The 15,034-nt window shown below is 41.8% G+C and overlaps 1 protein-coding gene across 2 annotated transcripts in view; it reads left to right on the top strand.

Moving 5' to 3' along the window:
* ncoa1 (nuclear receptor coactivator 1) overlaps positions 1 to 15,034 on the top strand; it is a 71,625-nt gene that overhangs the window by 8,737 nt on the left and 47,854 nt on the right. For both annotated transcript variants that reach the window (XM_028605034.1, XM_028605035.1), the window contains exon 2: positions 13,457 to 13,688. The gene's annotated coding sequence lies outside the window, so the exon portion shown is untranslated. The remainder of the gene's footprint in view (positions 1 to 13,456; positions 13,689 to 15,034) is intronic.

Below are 15,034 nucleotides of genomic sequence, written 5' to 3' on the forward strand. Positions count from 1 at the left end.
TGAAGCCAGGAATACATTTTGGATGATGTGATCCTGTAATATCACAGGAAGAAGATGATTTAACACCTGGTACAATCTTTTGGTGCCTGACAGTTTGATGAACTCGCAAGAGTAGTGACCCGTCTTATTAAAAATGGCCTTTTGCCCAGTCATTGTTTGAGAAACGGTGATAAATTAAAAAAAAAATAATGTTAAAAAATAACAAAGGCTAAAAAGCAGTATACACCTATTGCATCGGTGATGTCGAGATTGTGGCTATTGACGGAGGGAAACGGAGTACTAAGAGGAAAGGAAGTGGTTTTGGTTTGTGTTTAGTGTAATGTGCAAATAACTACTGTTTGTGGTCCAGACCCCAAATGCTGGCTGCAGGTTTACAGTCATTCCACATGCATTCACAGTCATTCACACCCGTATTCTGGTTGTTTACATCTCTTTTTAGTAGATGCTGTTGCAGTACATGATACATTTCCACCTACTCACTGGGTTACAGGCACAACATCCCAGTGACAGTTATTGCACTCAGCCACAGCTCCATCCTCACAAACACCAATTTCATAAAATGTAGAAAAACTGACAACACAAATTGTTTTGGTTTAGAAATGCACACATTTTCAGTACATGCCAAGTGTCTAAATGGCTAGGGATTTCCCAGCTGTATTTAAAAAAAAAAAAAAAAATATATATATATATATATATATATATATATATATATATATATATATATATATATATACTAACTCCCTAACCTGAATTGATGCTGCAATCACATCAACACATTGTGCAGCTTTGCTGTGGCGATTATTGATTCTGACTCTCACTGTGAAGCAGCTGATTTGCTTGGTTGACAGGTTTATTTCATGAACAGCATAGATCAGACTTGAAAAAGGAAGATCCCGCACTCTCGGCCACTGAAACAGTAGTATCATCAATAAATTGGGATGCTGAGCAAAGTGCGGGATCTTCCTTTTTCAAGTCCGATGGGATATTTTTCAACGCATCTGCATCTAAGACTTGTTGGATGTGTGAATGTTTTCTTTTGTTAAATGAATAGCATAGATGCTTCTTCCTCCTAGCCGTGTGTCTCTAGGGATTGCACTGCATTGCATTGTCGGTCGGCAGGTCGACCACTTTGGGCCAGATTGAAATATCTCAACAACTGTTGGATGGGTTTTCATACAATGTTGTACAGATGTGCATGGTTCCCAGACTATGAAAGGTCTTGACAACAGTTGGACAGATTGCCTTGAAATTTGCCATCACCAGGTCAAGATGTTTTGCTTTAGTTTATGACCAAATACCAGCAAACATTAAGACATTCCCAACATACTCCGCTGTACTTTGTGCTAATTACCAAATGTTAGCACGCTAACACCCTAAACTAAGATGGTGACCATAGTAAGCAGCATTATACCTGCTGAATATTAGCATTTAGCTCAAGTTTCTCCTTATAGAGCAGGGGTGTCAAACTTAATTTCACCAAGGGCCACACTGGAAAATGAGAATTGCATCAAGGGCCACACGTGTAGTTTATTGACATGCTTTTATTTACTCGTAAAAGTAAAATATCTTTGACTGTATTATTGCATGTCCCATATAGCCTTCTCACTTACAGTTTAGTCGAAAAAAAGTTCCTTGGCCATCATAGAGTCTAGCAAATCAAGCAAAACAATGATTACATTAGGTAGGCTACCACACAGCCGACTAACAACAACCTTTTTCACAGCCTGAATATGCAAACCCTCTGGTTCTGTGGGAATTTCTGAGTCTCGAAGTCAGAAATCTGCCAAATTCTGCTTTTGAGTGTCTTGTAATTGCAGTTTGAAAACCGTTTCCAGTCTCTTTGGTGTGGCACCCAACTAAGCGGGCCAAAATTTATTGTGAGCCTAAATTGATATGCAGGCCGGATCAAAATTTGCGAGTGGCCAGATTTGGCCCGCGGGCCTTGAGTTTGACACCTGTTATTCTCGATCCTTTTACTGATGATTGAAGTTTAACTTATGTCCTGATCATTTCAGGCACCTCAGTGATTTTTTTTTCTCCCTACTGTAATCCACCTTGAGTTTGTATAGTTATACACTGTTTAATAAGTATTCCTACTGAGTAAGAGATAAAGCTCATGGAGTAAAGAGAGTGTTTTGAGATAAACGTACGAACAGAAGTGTATGTAGTCAGTATGCTAAAACGGCTCACCTTCCTTCTTATGATATAAAAAGAAATGTCCATCCAGCTTCCCTTACTGCCCCTGTCACACCTTCCCGTTCTTCACCCATTCAAATGTAAAACAGGTCAGTGAGGTGTGGATTTCAGCACCAGCACCTCAACGTTTTGCGCTTGACAAGGAAATATGTGTAAAGGAAAAACAGGTTTGGTGACAACGCTATTGATGACTGTAGTTAGCCGTGTCCACACAAAGTTAACCATGTCACTGACTGCACACACTTAAGGTGTTTGCAGAGAGAACGTGTTTTCCTCTTCGCCAAAGGTGGGATTACTCTTACACCTCGGTTATCCTGCCGTTGGTGAGTGATGTTTGTGAGAACTTTGACTTTGACTTTGACTGGAAGAGCCTAAGGACACAATGCTTTTGAATATTTTAATGATCTGAATATCTAAAAGTCCACATGTTTTCCTTAAGGGCTCCTGCACACTGCCTGCGTGGCGTGAGCGTGGCGTTAGCGTGGCGTTTCTGTTGCGTGGCATTTTCTATTTCTTTGCACACCAGAAATGTGTCTGACGCTGCTGCTGCTAGCCTTATCTGTACACATGTATGTTTCCCATTGATTGGAAATGTACTGCACTCAAGCAGTAGTATACTTCATGTTAAACATAAATATATACTGATTTGATTACAGCAAAGACAACGTCGGCAGTGTTGACGGCAAAATAGGCTTCAGAATATTTTGTAATAGGTGCAATATTTGAAAATCGATAATTACTATTTGTTTAAATTACATTTATATCTGCATTTATGTCAAAACCTAGAGGCTGTCAAACATCAACATTTATTAAATGTATTTGTGTCAAAATGACATATAAACATCTTTTCGTATTCTATTTTGCCTGCACGCTTCCAACACGCTTGCGTGTCGCGTGAAAAATAGCCGTCGGTCCTATTTCTAGCATGCACGCGTTTTCGGCGCACCTGAGACGTGCGTGTCACGCAGGCAGTGTGCAAGCTCTAACCTGTTAACATGTGGAGCCGGAATAAAAAATGACACGCCACGCAGCCGACACGCTCACGCCAAGCAGGCAGTGTGCAGGAGCCTTAAGGGGTAACTACTGTTTTTTTCAACCTGGACCCTATTTTCCTGTTTTTGTGTATTAATTGACTGATGGGAACAACAATCTTTGACATCGATCCAGTATGAAGTGAGATCGCTGCAATCGGCAGCGGCGAAACAAGCTATAATGTAAGTTAATAGGACAATTGTGCAGCTTGTATTTACCTTCACAAACATGCTTGTTTTGCAACTGACAGGCTCAGATTAATATTCTAAGTGACAACATTATGGAAAGGATCCCTTCAGAAGATAGACCTTTAAAACCCTTTTTGAGACATTTCTGTTTAACCAGAAACCGCTCTGAAGTCGCTAACGCTAAACTCACCAGCTTAATACGGGACGAATGCCAAAAATTGCTGTCATTTCGACACAAAAACATAGGAAAATAGGGTCCAGGTTGAAAACAACGGTAGTTGCTCTTTAACATGCGTGCATGTGTGATATATTCAACCCTGGAAATCTACTTATTTTGTGCTTTGACTTTCTATTATAGTTTTGATCTTCATTTGAATTGAATTATTTTTTGTAGCAGTGGCTTTAGTAGTAGTATTTACATATGCAAACATGAGAAACCTGGTTGATTTTCTGGCATGTAATTCACCAAATTTGTCCCACACAAATCTCCCATTGTGATTGAAGTGCATTCTCATCTGCATGGTGAATTACACTATTGGCTGTCTCTGAGCCTGTCATACTGTATTTAAAGTGCTCATATTATGCTCATTTTCAGTTTCATAATTGTATTTAGAGGTTATATCCGAATATGATTACATGGTTGAATTTTCAAAAAACACCATATTTTTGCTCCTCTTTTCACCCGGTGTGTTGAGCTCTCTGTTGGAGATGGTAAGTCCCTTTGGGGTGGACTTTGGGCTTTTTCACTTTGTAAACCTATAACGTGCACAAAAAAGACATATAACACCATAAAGGAAAGGGAAAAAGGCAAAGAGCATAATATGAGCACTTTAAATGGGTCGATGGAAGTGAAACAGACTTTTATGAGTTTGATTCAACAGTGTCAGCTCCTCGTGATTGTGTTTTCTGTCATGAGATGATATGAGGTGTAACTTTCTTGTGTTTGATAATTATTTCATTTGAAACAAACTAGGGTTGGGCGATGTCCCCTAAATTGGCAGTTGACGATGTTTACAGTAAAACATCGTGATGGACGATGATATCGTTGTCGGGGGGGGGGGGGGGGGGATGGGGGGTAGTGGTAGCTTTACATAAATATTTTTTTCTACTACTATGGGCCAACAGTTAACATAGAAACGATTAGAGATACATTTAAGTGCCCTCTGTAAATGGTGCCCTGCTGGTAGGTTTTACAACGTGACCTACTTTCACTTAACTACGGTGCAGTAAAGTCAATCAGATGTCCGTGATCTGCGTAACGACAGTACAGTGGGACGTTTGCCTTCAACAGAGCGACAGTAATAACCTAACATACCATCATTACTGAGTTTAAACTACATTCACGGTTATGTTTGCACTGAATAACTCATTTAAATAAACAGAAACATAACTCTTGCAGCGCACATGAACAGATGCGCAAAATTAGCTCAAACATTAAATAGCACCCTCGTGAATTAGCCTACTGTTGCTAACGTACATTCACAAATCCTGCATAACATCGTCCCGTACCTACAGGACCTCAGACTTACGTATTGATGCACGCACAGAGTAGTGTCGACAAACTTAGTCCATTGAGGGGAGAAAGGAAAGTGTGATCACGTTCCACTTTTAACGCTTTTTTTTCTCTCACTCGAGACCGCTGCGTCCAACGTTACTAGAAGGTAGAGCGAGCCACAGCGGACAGGGAGAGAGAGAGAATGTATCACTACAGCCAATCAGCAGTCTGCTCAAAGAGATGGTCTTTTTTACAAATAGGTTGCACGTAAAGGGGGAAAAAGTAGCTTCCACTTAAGCTTGTCTTTGCTAGTTTAAGACCGACGCACTTGTCAATTTTTCCCATCCAGCGCCCGCGACTAGGATTAGTGCGTTTGACCGGGGGGGGGGAGGGGACATCACGATGGTAGCTCTCCATCGTGATGTCGGCCAGCCATCACGATGGACGATACACAACCCTAAAACAAACAAATCATGCAGCATTACAATATATTTTATCAGTGCAAGAGCTGATGCCGAACAGGTATTACCCTTCCACATGAGACGTAGAACTGCATTCTAATGAGTATTTTATTATTACTGATTGCAATGCTGATTTTGGCCCTCATTCATTTTTGTCAGTAGTGAAAAATGCCCATCATAATCTTTCAGAACCCAAGGTGACATATTGAAATAGCTTGTTTTGTCAGAGCAAAATATTCATCACATAGAAAAACATAAAATCTTCTTGTTTTAGGAGCTGGAACCTGCCTGTTTTGGCATTTCCACTTGCAAAATGATATAGGGCTGCACAGTACATCCTTTTTTTTTAATTGCCATTGCGATATAAACTGGCGCAATAAACCCATCGACAAAGGCTGCGACATCGAGAGAGGTTTTTTTGTGTGTGTTGACAGGAAATATCAGAGTAGTAAGTAATTACAACACCGCTGTTGTTGCATCCACCGCCTGCAGCCTTCCATGGCCGTCTTGGTCCAATGCTCCCAAGTCAGCAATCAACAACTGATCAATCTGGTTTCTTATGGGTGTGTAAGTTGGCATTGTTTAATTGTTCATCATTCACATTTGTATTGCTTTTTATAGAAGCAGAGACAAGAACAATAGTGATCTCTCTCTCTCTCTCTCTCTCTCTCTCTCTCTCTCTAACCAAAAACGGGAGAAATACAAACAAATGAACGAAAATAAGAAATATACATACACAGGGAAAACATTGGTCTAACTCGTCTCCATACCTTTCACATATCATCACACCAGTAGCACAAATTATGAGTATTCTACCAATATCATACAATACCAGTCATCTCTCACACATCTTAGTAGTGACTTATACATAAAATCATTTAGTCAAATTCTTTCCCATTAAGTATGCAATTCATGTGGGGGGCCCCATATTTTCCAAAAAATTTGTCGTCATTTGACATTCATATAACATATGCGTCAATGTGCCTCTGCTTCTTTCTCATCTCCAGCATATATCTGAATCCAATCACTTTAGTCTCGCCATCTTACAGGGAGTCCAGTAACCAGCATTGTTTCATTGTTAAACAATAAGGTTTGAGACCAGAATGTATGACTTCATTCTGAGTGCTCAATGCATAACGTGCTATTAGAGTATAATTTATAAAAAGAACAAACCTCTGGCTTGTATTTAGGTTCTGGCGCCCTACGAGCGGCCACCAGCAACAGTTGCTCTATGTCTTTACAGCAGTTTTGGGATAAATAAAGAATTACAACTTTTATCTTATCCTATTGGCCAGAACTCAAGGGAGGTAAACTCCTAGTCTTGCTGAGTATCCCTTCTGTACGGTCTACTAATCACACTCCCACGGGACAGTTTTACCCTTCTCAAATGTCCTGGACCATGGCAACCCCACATTCTGGGGTTAAGAAAAGTAAAACTTATGTCGATAAATGCCTCACGGACAGATGAAGTCGCTGTGTTTTTCCGAGGGACACTTTGTTTGTTTTTTAAATGTTTGCTGAACATCCTGTGTCAAGTGCCATGTTTAAACAAACACATGTTAAAAGATAAGGCAGGGTCCATTGAATTTCCTGTGGAAAGCAAAGCACAAGCCTCACAGGACACACAGAGCTGTAATAATTGATATATTTAACTAGTAATTAGCCGTAAGCATCTATGACATGAGTGACAGTGCTGTCACATTTAAGGAATGTCACCTGAAGTGAGCAATTTAAAGAAGCTGGAGGAAGAAAAACATGCTTTTTGGAACCAGTTCTCCTGTGACAACTGCAAGTTCATTAGAAAACATTCCACACTGAGTTCATGCCAAGTTGTGCATATTTACACAGAATCACCACGTTGTTTGGAGAAATAACGTCAAAGGACAGTTCTTGTTTCCATTAGTTTAGTTGGAATAACTAATTCCTAGTTGCTGTCTTTTGTTGCAAACGGTCGCCACAGGATGTGATCATTAACAGGTTGGAAGCTGAATTGTCCATTACATTATGCAAGTTTGCCAGATCAGGTAGCGCGAGCTGTAGCTCGAATGAGGCAACCTGTTGGGGGACCGAAGAGGGAAAAGTTCTCTAGTGTTGCTTTAAAATGTGTTCAAATTGTCTCAAATGTTCCTGCTTGAGACAGTTGTGTGTGTCTTGGCCTCATGCTATCACAAATCAACAATCAACAATTGATCAATCTGGTTTCTTATGGGCGTGTATGTTGTTTTAAATTGTTTCATTGTCACGTAATAAGGTGTGAGACCAGAATTTATGACTTTATTGTAGGGCTGAACGATTAATCGCATTTGCAATAATATCGCGATATGTTAAAGCGCGATTTTCTAATCGTACAGGCTCGCGAGAGCAAAGCAGTCTGCACTCCGCAGAGAAAGCATCAACTTGGCACGCTAAGGCTACGCCGTACCTTGACCTGTTGTACAATGGCCTCCGGCTCGACAGGAACTTTAGTCCCAAATATGTCACTTATGTGGAATATTAAGATCATGCGCAGCTTCAGGTATTGTGCAAAACCTGTCTTGCTAACGTTGCTACCTCACGGGGTAACACTACGAACCTGTATCAGCGCTTTAAAAACAACAACAGCACAAAGCCATCTACGACAGTTGCATGGCTAAAATGCCCAACACCAGTAAGTCAAGTAAGCAAAATACCACCCGACAGGCATCACTCACCGAAAAGTGTAACTCCATATGAACGTACTTTAAAACAGAACGAGGAAATTACTCAAGCAGTAATGGAGTTTATTGCCAAAGACGTGATGCCCTAGCCTAGAAATCTAGACGCACCCTAGTGGCAGCAAATTTATTTTGCAGCCAGGAGGGTCTAGGCACTCTCCGTTGGCTTGCGAGCTGGAAAAACCAAACTCTGGTGAGGCCAATCACATCGTGTATAGAGTCGGTGGGCGGGGCTAATGGCTGCTGCTGCTGCTGGGAACAGCGGTCTTCTGGAAGACTTGGAGTTCAGCTTTTCTTTGAGAAAAGAACAAAGAACGGCACAGAAATCATTCTTTAAAAAAGGAAGATGTGTTCGGAGTTCTGCTGACCGCATACGGCAAAAGTTTAATCTATCAACTAGCTTCTCTACCTTCTTCGTTGCTCTGCCTGGTTGTAGCGCTATCCTACTGCGTGCAGAGGGAATTTGAAAGACAACCGTTTATCCCGCCCCTGGTATTGAGCCCTGTCAATGGTGAGTTCCCAGACCCTACATCTTGATGTGGGTCTGGCTTGTCAAGCTAATGATGCCCCTTAGTGCGGTCACCAAGCCTGGGTTCAGGGCTACACAGAGCGTCTGTTTAGCACCGGATAGATGAAGTACGCTGTCCGGAGCTGGAGCGGGCGTTGTTAATGGTGAGAAATTGCATCCTGTGTGATCAGAATCACTATGGCTGGTAGTGCCTTTATTGACTATATTTTTACTTATTTAACTGTCAAGTTAAATAGTAAAGTTAAAAGATAGTGTTTTTAAAAAGTGCAATCCACATGTTTACATATGTGTGGTAAAGCCACATATTTTTGTTTTCATATTTCTGCACTTTAGTTTGTGTGATTTGTTTCTGACTTTCATACGAAGGTTTACACCAGGCTTGGTCAGTGCTCAATATACTACTGTGAATTGAAGTAGTTAAATAAAAGATGTCATTCATATAAATTCACGCATCACCTAATTTCATCATCACATATAGGCCTGGCCTCCAGGAAAGAACAGTTTGTTTAATCTATCCAATCTTGTGTTGTTCATACTATACAATGATTTATTGCTTGTCTTTGTTGAATAATACAGAAGACAAAGAGCTTAAAAAATAATCTCATATTAAATCGCAATATTGGTGAAAGAAAATTGCAAATTAGATTATTTTCCAAAATCGTTAAGCCATACTTTATTATGAGTGCTGTAGGCATTTTTTTCTCGTCAGAACTATTGTGCCTTTTATCAGCAACTGCTTTGATGCTCTCATACCAAGCGTGTGCACGTTACCTGTGTCACTCAAGTGTGGAGGCAACGGGGGAATGACACATTAAAGGAACACACTGACTTATTGGGACTTTAGCTTATTCACGGTATCCCCCAGAGTTAGACAAATCCATACATACCCTTCTCATCTCCACGCGTGTTGTAATGCTGTCCGATTACCCCCACCGGTAGCTTAGCCTAGCACGGATCCTGGAGGTAATCGGTTCCAACTAGCCTACTGCTCCCAATAAATGACAAAATAACGCCATTATTTTCCTATTTACATGTTGTGATTTGTATAGTCACAGCGTGTACAAATAACAAGGTCACATGAGACACAGCCATCTTCTAACCGTATACATACTGGGAACTATATTCTCAGAAAGGCGAAGCACTGCTACTTCTGCTACTTGGGTGGCGTGATATGCTTGCAGGACCTGAGAAGCCCCGAGCAGAGAGTACCAGTGCTTCACCTTTCTGAGAATATAGTTCCCAGTTTATATACGGTTAGAAGATGGCTGTGTCTTATGTGACCTCAGGGCTCCAGACTGCGACCAAAATTTGAGTGTGTGCGACTGAATTTTACATCCAGTCGCACATGTGCGACCAGTAAATTTGCCCCCTTTTTTTATACGTTAAACGTTGAAATTTCGGTACCTGAGAGCGCGTATCTGTCCTCTCTGAAAATTGACAGAGAGCAGAGCTCTGACACAAACATACACACTCGCACACACGCAGAGCTGCAGACGATGCAAACTAGGTCGGCTCTGCAATTTTGTTGAAGTCACAGTGAGACAGCGTTTGTTGCGATATGATATTAATGGCGAGCCGAAAGCGGTCGCGGTGCTGTTGACACTACACTTCCTCTGAGACGAGCAGCCAGGCACAACAGTGGTTTCTATGCCCTGGTGACTGACTGACAGGCTGAGGTTGTAAGGCAAGGCAACTTTATTTCTACAGCACCTTTCAGCAACAAGGCAATTCAAAGTGCTTTACATGAAACATTAAAGAGCAGTTAAAAACGGTCATGATGAAAATAAAACAGGCTAAAAAATAATATACAAATACAATAATAAACAAAATATATATATATATATATATATATATATATATATATATATATATACTGTCATGACAGCGATGGGGCTGTCGGTTTACATTATATGTTGCATCTTCAAAAGTGACACTGAATTTGAAACGGCACATTGTAATTTCTGCATCTATTATCAAAGTATTTATTAGTAATACAGTGGAAATTAGTAGAAATGTGGTTAGCATGTTGATTTACGGTGTGGGCCCCTAAATTTTCTGGTTGTGCCCCTAAAATTTTCAGTTGGCGGCCACTGTGCTCCTAGTGAAAAAAGTTAGTCTGGAGCCCTGGACCTTGTCATTTGTACACGCTGTGACTATACAAATCATGTAAATAAAAAGATGTTGGCGTTATTTTGTCACTTATTGGGAGCAGTAGGCTAGATGGAACAGATTACCTTTAAGTCCCAATAAGTTGGCGTGTTCCTTTAAGTAAGCGATGAATTGCCGTTCATTGTGAGGCACCGCACATGGTCGCTGCAGCTAATTATTTCAACAAAACGTGTTTCAAAATCTTCTCCGTGCTCAGTCGCGTCGCACACAGTCGCATAACATCACCATCCCAACTGCCCCGTCGACCAGACCGCAGTAAGCATGAAACACGTTTAACGGCCAGTCTGTGACTCAAACCAGAGAAGGGTGAGCGATTATAACCAGTTACTGAAATATTGAGAAATAGCTTAATAAGTAAAAAAAAATAAACTTACTTCTGTTTTGTTCATTTTCATATCTTAACAATCGGCAGCATGGGAATCACGGAGCAAGTGGCTTAGACACAGCAAAGCCCAAAAGCTATAGCTGGCTCATGAACACACCCGACGATGGGAATCCCTCACATCATGTTCATTTTGCAAAGCAGTCGCTCTAAAGGTGCACGCACAAACTGTGTACACCGAGCATGTCGCACACAAGTTTTTCAGCCTTTTCCACCAAACAAATCCAGGGAAACCCCTGTGTAACATGTGATGCGCTGACTTATTCAATGCATATAAAGTTCTATTACAATAGATTACAATAAAACAGACCAGACCTCTGAATTTTGACTCTCTCATTGACCTTCTTCTGGCTTATAACGTGCTTGTGTAAGCGGGCTGACCTTTTCACATCTGCACCATTTGTCATGTAGTCCTTGTATTTATTTACAAGCATTGATAGATGAGCCATGAAGACTGTCGCGCTGTTCCAAAACAAGCCAGACGACTGAAGCTAAGACCCGCGGCTGCACCAAAGTCGATGAAGGACAGATGGGGCTTCCTCTGTAACTTGATGAAATCAAGGACCGTGGGAAATGCGGGCTTTGATAAATGTACGGTTGAAGAATTACATTACATTACATGTCATTTAGCTGACGCTTTTATCCAAAGCGACTTCCAATTAAGTGCTTTCAACCCTGAAGGTGCTAACTCCAGACAACAAGTAGTAATGCAAGTACATTAGCTTTAAATAAGCAAAGCCATATGAACGTGCAGCTTCAAGAAATATATATACATTAATTTTTTTATGTTTATCCAAGGTGTAGTCGGAAGAGATGTGTTTTTAGCCTTTGGCGGTAGATGTGTAGGCTTTTGGCCATCCTGATGTCAATAGGCAGCTCATTCCACCATTTAGGAGCCAGGACAGCAAACAGTCGGGATTTCGTTGAGCGATTAGTTGTCCCTCGCTGTGAGAGGGCAGCAAGCAGGTTGGCTGATGCAGAGCGGACTGGTAATAATTAACATTATCAAAGGAAATTGGTTAGTTATTTGAAGTGGAGAATCAGTCGGTGGTGGAGTAGTTAGGCTTGGGAGTGTTGTGTGGATGTGTGAATGTATTTGACTCTTCTCTTAATATGTCCGTACCTTCAAAGACTTGTTACATTAAAGCAGGTTGCTTGAGCAGTGTTGAAGGTGAAGGAAGAGGGGAAGGTAAAGTGCAGGCGGCGTCCACTGTGAAGCCAATTTCCAGATGTTTATTAAGAATACACATGTTGGCAGGGTCTTGTCAGTGGACACTCTGCTTTTCCTGAGCACACATCCACAACTGGAGCGATTGCCATCCTTATCATCCTTATCTGATACTTGTGAAGGGATGGCTTGCAGATTTTGTCACTCTAGCCAATACAATTTCAGCTTTGCATGCCATCATTATCTGAATTCTCTGAGTGTTTCTGACAGATTTATCTGCTATTTTTGATTTATTAAGTAACCAAGTGAGGACCAAATTAAGTTCATGTTCTGTCTCTGTTTAGCCCTCTTGCTCGCTTGCTCTCTCTCTCTCCCTCCCTCCCTCCCTCCCTCCCTCGTGCTCTCAATGTAAGAACCACAGTAAACTATATGAAAAATTCTTGTACCAAGACACTGTCAAAGATCAGTTGCAGGTTAATGTCACGACCCGATCACAACACAGCTCTTAGTGGTACTTTTTTTGATTGGACTTCATCTTTTGTTGTTAACCTTTCTGTAGCTGCAGTCATGTTCTTGTCTTTGCCATGTAGACATTACAAATCTGCCTTTTAGACAAAGTTCTTAACTGCTTAATGTCCATATGCAGATGTAGAGCTGGGCTAGGGCGTAATTTCCACTGGGGACAGTTTTTAAAATCCAGTTTGTGTCCTCAATTCAATTCTCCTTCAATCGTGTTTTAGTCATTTTGTTTTTATGAAAATTGTAACTTGACCCAAAGCATGGAATTTTATTGTTTTGTCATATTGCCTAGCCCTATGTGGTTAAAGAAATGTTTTAAGGAGGGTGTAAACAAAAATGTTAGATGTGCTAAAGGTGAGTCTGCCGTCACCAACACAGTGAGCAGGTGAGGGTTCTTAGTTTTAACAGTCACTTTTACAGGGATCAATTTCGACTACTCAAAGTACAGCATCACTTCATCTGCAACATTTTAGAACACGTTCACTTATATCAATAAAATGGTGTTTTAGTTTTGATAACTTCCATGACAAATTAACTCTTAACAACATAATGTATACGACGTCAGAAAGAAACCGTAATCCATTGCATACTAACATTGTTCTGTTTTCTGTTGTCTTTTCCAAGTCAGAGGCCAACAGGCTTCTCCCTGCGCCCGGGGTGGTGCCATGTGACGGAGCAGCCGTGGTGCTATAACCCCACCATCACGACCGCTCCATCACCTCCATTCCAAGCTGTTTGCCCACCACTGATTGCTCCCCCTCCAGTCTCCCTTTCCTCCCTTTATCTTTGCTCTGAGCCCTGGACAAGGCCAAAACCACAGCCAACACATGACTCACCCACTGGAGCCCTAGATCAAGTAAGTCAAGTATGCCTGCAATATGTCTCACTTTAAGACACCGGTGGGTGAATGAATGAATGAAAGCTTGTAACGTGTACAAAACACAACAAAAACACAATAATAAAAAAGGTATAGTAAGCTATGTTAATCCAATACATTTGGTCAAATTCAGCGAATATCTCCTCACGGTCAACTAGCATTTTATGTGTGTGCTGCAAAAAAGAAAATCCGGTGTTCCCACACAGCCCTGGCTGTGTAAGCACAAAACAAACAAACCGGTGCGCAAGAGCCACAAAACCCTATTCCAGCCAATCATCAGGGTGTTCGGAAGGTTGCATGAAGCCAGCTGGCTACGAGCTCCAGTTGCTAGTTGTTTAAGCCGCCACAGAGCTTTGTGACGCCGGTACTTGGTGGTTCAGTGACCCGAAAATAGGCGACTTTTGAGCCGGGTACAGAGCACCGCAAGCTGCCAGTCGTTTCGGCGGGCATTGCGGTATTGTTACGATTGAATTAAGAGCAGAACCCAGATGCAGACATAAACGCAGAGCCAATGTGTGAGTTAACAGGTTTATTCTAAGTACAAGTCCAGGTTTCCGGAAAGGGGAAAAGCAAGTCCAGGTTTCCAGAGAGGCAAACGGTGCGGTGGGTTCCGGGCTGGAGTGGTACCGTCAGAGTAATCCAGTGGTCGGTTAGTGGTGAGGTCCAGTGGTGGTTGTCTGGTCCGGTGGATGGCAGGACAGAAATGGTCGCAGGAGTCAAGTTCCAATAGTAGCTGAAGCACAAGAGCAAGGATCAGGACAGGCAAATACACTTATAGCAAAACAGGTAGCGAGGTGTGTCATTGGCGAGACTAACTGTGGCCGTCTTGACTATGATCTGACCCGGAGTGGAGGAATGACCGGGTCTATGAAGCAGAGGTTGATTGTGGTAGATGAGATGCAACTGGAACCTTGACTTCCGCACACCAGACTCCACTCCTGTAATTAGGACAGACAGAGGGGAGGGAGAAAGAAGAGACAGAGAAGCTACAGAGGAGCAGCAGGCCTAAAGCCTGAGACACACCAAGACGATAATCGTCCGTCGGACAGTCTGGCGAGGTCGGTGACTCGAGTCTGTTCGGTGTGTTCTGTGCCGTCGTCCGTCCGAGGGGCCGTCTGCCTTCATTTTGGCCGATTTGACATGTTGAATCGGAAAGCTGGCACTGCCGGCAGTCAGACTCAAATGACCCATCTGATTGGTGGAGTGCTAACCTGGAAACAAGGAGCGGGATGAGCATGACTAGAGTCTCTCAAAATCTGCCGAAAATCTTTTCAACTGACCTTTGTCGATCTGAAATGAAAACAGATTCAGCAAATGCACAGACT

The sequence above is a fragment of the Perca flavescens genome, chromosome 18, assembly GCF_004354835.1.
Source record: "Perca flavescens isolate YP-PL-M2 chromosome 18, PFLA_1.0, whole genome shotgun sequence".
NCBI classification, from domain to species: domain Eukaryota; kingdom Metazoa; phylum Chordata; class Actinopteri; order Perciformes; family Percidae; genus Perca; species Perca flavescens.